At 44.3% G+C, this 6,627-nt stretch overlaps 1 long non-coding RNA gene across 1 annotated transcript in view; it reads left to right on the top strand.

Annotated features, from left to right (window-relative positions):
* The first annotated feature begins 282 nt into the window (after positions 1 to 282).
* LOC146180435 (uncharacterized) overlaps positions 283 to 6,627 on the top strand; it is a 60,833-nt gene continuing 54,488 nt past the window's right edge. Inside the window, exon 1 of the long non-coding RNA XR_014700082.1 lies at positions 283 to 441. This is a non-coding gene — a long non-coding RNA (uncharacterized LOC146180435). The remainder of the gene's footprint in view (positions 442 to 6,627) is intronic.

Below are 6,627 nucleotides of genomic sequence, written 5' to 3'. Positions count from 1 at the left end.
ATATAATTTTTATAATATATTTCCAGCTCAGTAATAATTGCTGCCCTTATAAGGGTGCGAGCAATTTGAGCTCATTGCTCTGGCGGCATAAAAACAAGAATATGTTTCGGAGACCGAATTAGCCGCTGGGGAACGTAAGCACTCCATGTAAAATATTGCTTAAACCAAAAATATGAACAAGCGTGTGAAGTTACAGGTTAGGACATATAAGCTTATTCGTGCGCCTACTGAAATCCTACGCACTTCCTGCGCTCCAATGGCGTTTATAATTTACAACCTGACTCATATGCCACTTTGCAGACAGCCTGCATAACGAGGATCCTCGCAAGAGGCGTTCCAGATGGCCGTCAACACTCTTTAACATTTGACGCACACGCGTGGGGATGACATGAGAGCTCCTACGTTTCTGTTGATTCTGGTGCGAGCTATCCTCCTTTACGCGTGAGTATACATGCTATATGGCGACAGTGAGCAGTCGATTACGATGCTCGTTTGGATGTCGATGCACGATGACGATTGATATTTACTGGAAAACCGGACACGAACTTAAAGTTATTCATAACTTTCATTCGCCAGAAAGCTCGAGCCCTGTTTGCTTTCTTCAGCTCTATTGTGGACAAAATAAAAACATCGCTAGAAATGAGGTTTCGGTGGGAGCTTCAAATATTTCTATCATAATGTCGATAGCTTTGTGTGGTAGTTTTTTGTTGTAGTCTTGACAGAGCGCATGCATAGAGAGAAGAAAAATGAAGTAGCGCTGTTGGTGTTTTTTGAATATGTGAAGGTTGAAAGAAAGCTATGTAGAGATCGCGTGCTTGCTTGTGTTCTCAACAGAGGCGAGCGCTCCACCTGACCAGTGAGATCAAAGGGCGCATCTGCTCTGCGACGTGACTTTCACACCCCCAGACGTTTGGTTCAAGGGTCAAATTGTGCTCATCTTCAATGGATGCGTAATGCGCCCGGTTCGTTTGCTTGCAGTTGTATTCCTCCGCTAGAGGAAAGCGGTTTTGCAGGGAGGCTTAGCGCAGCAGAATGAAAAGTTGGGCTAGTTGAAGGCTGTTCATGCTGAATAAGTGGGCGCACTTATTCCGTTTGCGCCCACTTATTCATCATGAGGCTTAGCGCGAGACACAAGAGGACTACTAGCGCTAAGTTAACGCTCGTCCTGCGTGCCTTTCTTTTCTTATTCTGTTTCGTTCTCAGCCTCCCTGTAAATCATGACGTACCGATTGGCCCAGAACTCCACTTTACTCAAAGCGGTTTTTTTCTGCCGTCATGATGGACATAACATCAAGAAATGAACTATGAACATTGTCCGATGACGTTGCTTCTGATGCCGGCAATGGAAATCAAGACGGAACAGAAATGTGGCAGCTAATGTATTGACGGTAGTCTGCCACGTAGGAAAGAACTAGCCGATTCGAGTGCACAAATCCGCGACATTTGATCTTTGATGCGCCTTCGCGTTTCGCATCTGGGTTTTTCTTAACTTTTGCATTGCAGATTCTGCCACACCGATAAAGAGCACTCGGAATCTCATCATTATGCATGATGAAACGCGGAGCTCAACAGAAGAGAGGTAGCATTTAGCTTATGCACTTCGCCATTTTAAGTCAATTTTGCAGCCGGAGCTGTAAAATAGCGGACATCCATTGGCAACAGCTGTAAGCTAGCTTAATAGATTCCAAACTTTCTTGCCACCGGTCCCGTTCTGCTTACGTGTGAGCTCACTAACGTTTCAAAGCGCGTAGTTGAAGTATGAAGAATAATTGTCAATAATTTCAAAAATATCATGACCGTACTTGAGTAAAATACAGGCGTTTATGGGACAACATGCTGGGCAGGATCGCCCATCAGCTGCCACTCATCGCAGCCCCAATCATATCCCATCCGTCGCACAAACACGAGGAACTGACGGCCTGAATATCGTGCCTTATCATAATTTAGATTGTTTCAAGTTTTTTTCCACGGCGACTAATCGTAGAAGGGGTGGCAGTAAGTTAGGTGGGCGGATGTGGTTAACAAGTTCGCAGGGGTTAAGTGGATGCCGCTAGCACAGGACCTGGTAAATTTTAGAAATATGGGATAGGCCTTCGCCCTGCATGGGGTATAGTCCGGCTGATGATGGGAAAGACCTTAGACCTGCAGAGGGGATGATGACGACGCCTTTGCATATAACGACCTAATACCCTGTTGTTTTTGTTTTGTAACCGCTCGTGCAATGTATCTCATGAAAGGCAGAATCCCATATGTAAATAAATAAATGAAAAGTGCAGGCGAATATGACGGCATGCAAGTGAAGAAGACTTGTGGAAACGTCACAGTCTTTCTTCTGTAGCAGCTAACGTCCCTCTGTTACTCTATTTTTTTCTGAAAGTTTTATCTCTCTGCGGTACCACGTTCACATAGACATCAGGAAAATACATTTGTCCGAGAGAGGCTTATATTTATAATATCTCTGAACTCGTAGACAGGTTATCTATGAAAGGAAATTTCATGTATGTATGTATGTATGTATGTATGTATGTATGTATGTATGTATGTATGTATGTATGTATGTATGTATGTATGTATGTATGTATGTATGTATGTATGTATGTATGTATGTATGTATGTATGTATGTATGTATGTATGTATGTATGTATGTATGTATGTATGTATGTATGTATGTATGTATGTATGTATGTATGTATGTATGTATGTATGTATGTATGTATGTATGTATGTATGTATGTATGTATGTATGTATGTATGTATGTATGTATGTATGTATGTATGTATTTATGTATGTATGTATGTATGTATGTATAACGTTTTAAGATGTCGGCAAACGACGGTTTAGAGCGTCGTGACGCCAGCGTCGACCAGGAGTTATGCCCTACTCTGCATTACCCCATTTTGGCCCGTTTGTGGTGGGTTGTCAGGCTTGTGCTTTTCGAGCGCACCCCGGGCCTGCTGGACGGCCCATAGTTGAATATTCTTGTCTGTACTTTGCACGGCAGTTCGAAGTTCCGGCGGGTATGTCTTGGATGTAGATTCAGTCGGGAACCTTGAACAGTCCCACATGATGTGCCATCGGTCCGCCGAACCCACTTGACACACACTGCACATATCACTCGTGTAGAAGTCTGGATTCACGACGTGTAGCACTGCCGCGGCGAGGAGTGACCCGGTTTGTATTTGCCTTAGGATTACCGCCTCCTCCTGACTAAGTGCCGGGTGAAGCGCCGGCATTGTCCGTCGGGCTAGGCGGTAACACTTAATCACTTCTTCGTAACTGGTCATTCGGTCCTTTGTTTGCAACCACCACTCGGAACGGTAAATCTCGGAGGCGCGGAAGGTAAGTGCTTGCGCCGCCGAATGGACCGTCTCGTTGTGATTCGGTGAGGATGCACAATCTCCCGCGTGCGCCGGGAACCACTTGATGCGGATTGTTTCAATCCAATAGCTTGAGGGGCGAGTTGGTGCTGCATAGTACCCAGAAATGCGGCACGGGAATAGAAAACACAACGCAGGCGCACACAGCTAAGTGTAATATGAAACTGAACACGCACTTCCTCTTCATCACTCAGTCAAAGCTTGCTCTTTTACACTCAATCACATCTTCTCACACAGCTCTTCTTTGCCAAGCAGATGTCTAGCGAATAATAAACGTTAGCAGCACATTCATTCCAGTACAACACTCATATCGTCCAAGCATAGGTTGTGTGGTAGGCGTGGTATATGATATTCTACTTACCTATGGAAAAGTATATATAGACCAGACTGGAAGGGGTCGTAATGACATAACAAGGGAGCATGAGATGTTCATAGAGAATGGGAAGGGGTCAAATTTACACCTTCATTGCCAAAAGTGCAACTGTGAGCCGTTGTTTAGTAGGCTTAAGATTTTAGGGAAGAGTCGGGACAAGATTTTAAGATTTTCCGGGAAATTTTAGAGGTGTTTTGGATTCAGAAGAAAGATGGCACATCTGTTAGTGAAGCCTTATTATCATTACGCAGAAAAGATATTTCCTTTCTTGAGGAATCCTCCTGAGTTCATGGAAGGATTTGTTTTTTAGAGGTGCTTTTGGATGGACTTGTCTTACTGAGTACGTTTCTGAAGGTTGGCCTACATGAAGAGGAGTGAACGTGAACGTTATGTGGCAGCCACAGATGTGTAGCGTTTTTTTCTATTGTGTGTCTAGTGGCGGAATTTGTGACTCTCATGCTTGGACGATGTGAGGGATTGGGAGCTCGGCTAGATATCTGCTCTGCAACGAAGAGGTGTGCGAGAAGGTGTATTTGGCTGTAGAAGAGGAAGTTATGGCCGAGCGTTGAAGTGCGTGTTCAGCTTCTTATTACAATTTGTTGTGTGCGCTTGGTTGCGTTTTCTATTCATGTGTGTGTGTTCGTTGCGCCGCATTTCTGGGTACTAATCAAATAAACTTGAGTGCCGATGATAATAAGCTCAAAGGTACTTCCACGATCACAAATTGGAAGACGTTATCTCTTTTCATTCGATTGTAGTTCGAAAGCGGGGGTAGCTACAGACATGTCGCGTCATAAGGGAGCCGTCACGTCAAATAGCGGGCATTTATTTGTGGACTTCGCGATGAAATGTGCGACAGGATGCTCGATTACGAAGGCCATGGTCTTGTGGCGCCATCTGCGAGCTACTAGGTTGAATGGTGGAAATTTAACTCAAAATAAACGTGGTAGTAATGAGCGAAAGAGCCTGCGAGCTGTAGTTGAACAACTTAGGGTGTTCAGGCTGATCCCGACGCCCCAATTCATAGTGCACTCCGCAATTTCTACATTTCGTGTACTCTGTTTTCTGCTGATTGAGATGTTGGTTTTTGGTTTGGTAAAACTTTATTTCCGACAGTAGGGGTCCTGAAGGACACTTGGCTAGGCGCCAGGTGTAGAGGGCAGCTCCCATGTCGGCACAGAGAGCCCGAAGCTCTCCGCCGCCGCGCGGGCCTCCTGGACAGCCCGAAGCTGATCATGTAGTGAAGCACTTTTTAACACTTTGTCCCAATGTTCCTTGTTCTTGGCTTAGGCCTCGCTCGATGCACAGCCACACAGCATATGGTTTAAGTCTACTCGGTCACTGCACCGTTCACACACATGTTGTCCGTCATAGTCTGGGTCGATGTGCTTCATGCGCCAGGGGCTGGGGTATGAGTTCGTTTGGAGCAAGCGGAACGTGATTGATTGGCTGCCGGTTAATTTCTTATCCGGGAGGGGAAATGCTCGTCTGCCTAGATAAAAGTGCTTAGTGAGCTCGTTGTACGTGAATAATTGATCTCTGTACTAGATATGTGGAGTAGCAGGGGAAACCGGATCGAGGGACACGGTCGATGAGTCCACGCGCCGCCTCGTATGCGATCTCATTGAGATTCCGCAGGCCGCCCCCTAAGCTGTCCATGTGTGCCGGGAACAATACGATGTTGGTGCAGTTAGCGCCAAATCCTGGCAATAAATAGCAAAAAACTCGGTGGCTCAGTGATTAAGACATGGCTGCTGCTTCGGAGTACCTTTGTTTAAAATACGGCTGCATTAAATGCGGTGCGATGCTTGTTTTTTTGCACTGCATGAGTTAACGGTCTCTCATCGGACAGTCGTAAGCTCCATCACTCACTCTTTAGTCTGGCAAACGTAAAAGACCCGCCTGGGAGACTCACTCGTTGACCACTATGTCGACTTTAGTTTCAACTACCCGCTTCAGGCCACGTAAGTGTGATTTACAGGTTATCAAATCCGAGTGACTGCAAAAGCAGGTCTAGGATGACATTCTTGGTGGTGAGCGGATCAGTGCTTTCGCAACAATAGTTTTTTTAGAAAGGCAACAAGTTGCGGACAGACACGTGTCGCCCAGCGATTCTTAAAGCGCTGCTGCAGACTGGCGTATTTGACAACGCATTTCAGGCAGTTTTCACGAAGGCCTTATGGCAACATAAAAATTTGGTTTCGAGTTCTGTAATTTTCAGCTCATAAACAGCCCTTACTATTGTGTTATGCCCAAGGACTAAAGGCTCACTGGCAGTGTTGCCAGAAAAAAAGAATGTTCGTAAAAACATCTATGTTCTATATATTCAATCAAGACACTCTACCTTAGTGTGAATTGTATCTTGGTTCAGGATAAAAAAAGCCAGGATTTTGCGAGAAAAATTATAATTTCGTTTGTCCACTTGTCTACTAACGACGCTAAAAATAATTTCCACAGTCATTTCTAACATTGTAGTGTGTGCCAAAAAATATTTTTGTTTCATATATACTTCGCCGCTTCTAGCAATTTCGTAACATTTACTTTTTCGAGAAACGTGCAAGACTATCCGCTCCAAGATGAACGAGAACGGGGGATGTCATGCCTTCCACAAATGTGATCTAGTTTGTGAATCATTATAATATGAGATCTTAAAGCCGTATTAAGCACAGTTCCTTCCAAACGTTCTTTTTTTAAGAAAAATACATCGCATGAATGTTTTCGGGCATTTTAACTGTCATGCATCAGCAAACCTGTATTGCTTATTGTATTCTTATATTTTTATTTTTTTTACACGTATGCCATCATCCTAAATTACCCATGTACCTCGTTGTTCTTTTTTATGTGCTTTGTTTTTCAGAAATATTTTACGCTTATT

This window comes from Amblyomma maculatum, chromosome 8 (assembly GCF_055883805.1).
Source record: "Amblyomma maculatum isolate TAMU_Amacu chromosome 8, ASM5588380v1, whole genome shotgun sequence".
Classification (NCBI taxonomy): domain Eukaryota; kingdom Metazoa; phylum Arthropoda; class Arachnida; order Ixodida; family Ixodidae; genus Amblyomma; species Amblyomma maculatum.
The sequence above is the reverse complement of the archived record's forward strand: the minus strand, read 5'-3'. Positions and strand labels throughout refer to the sequence as shown.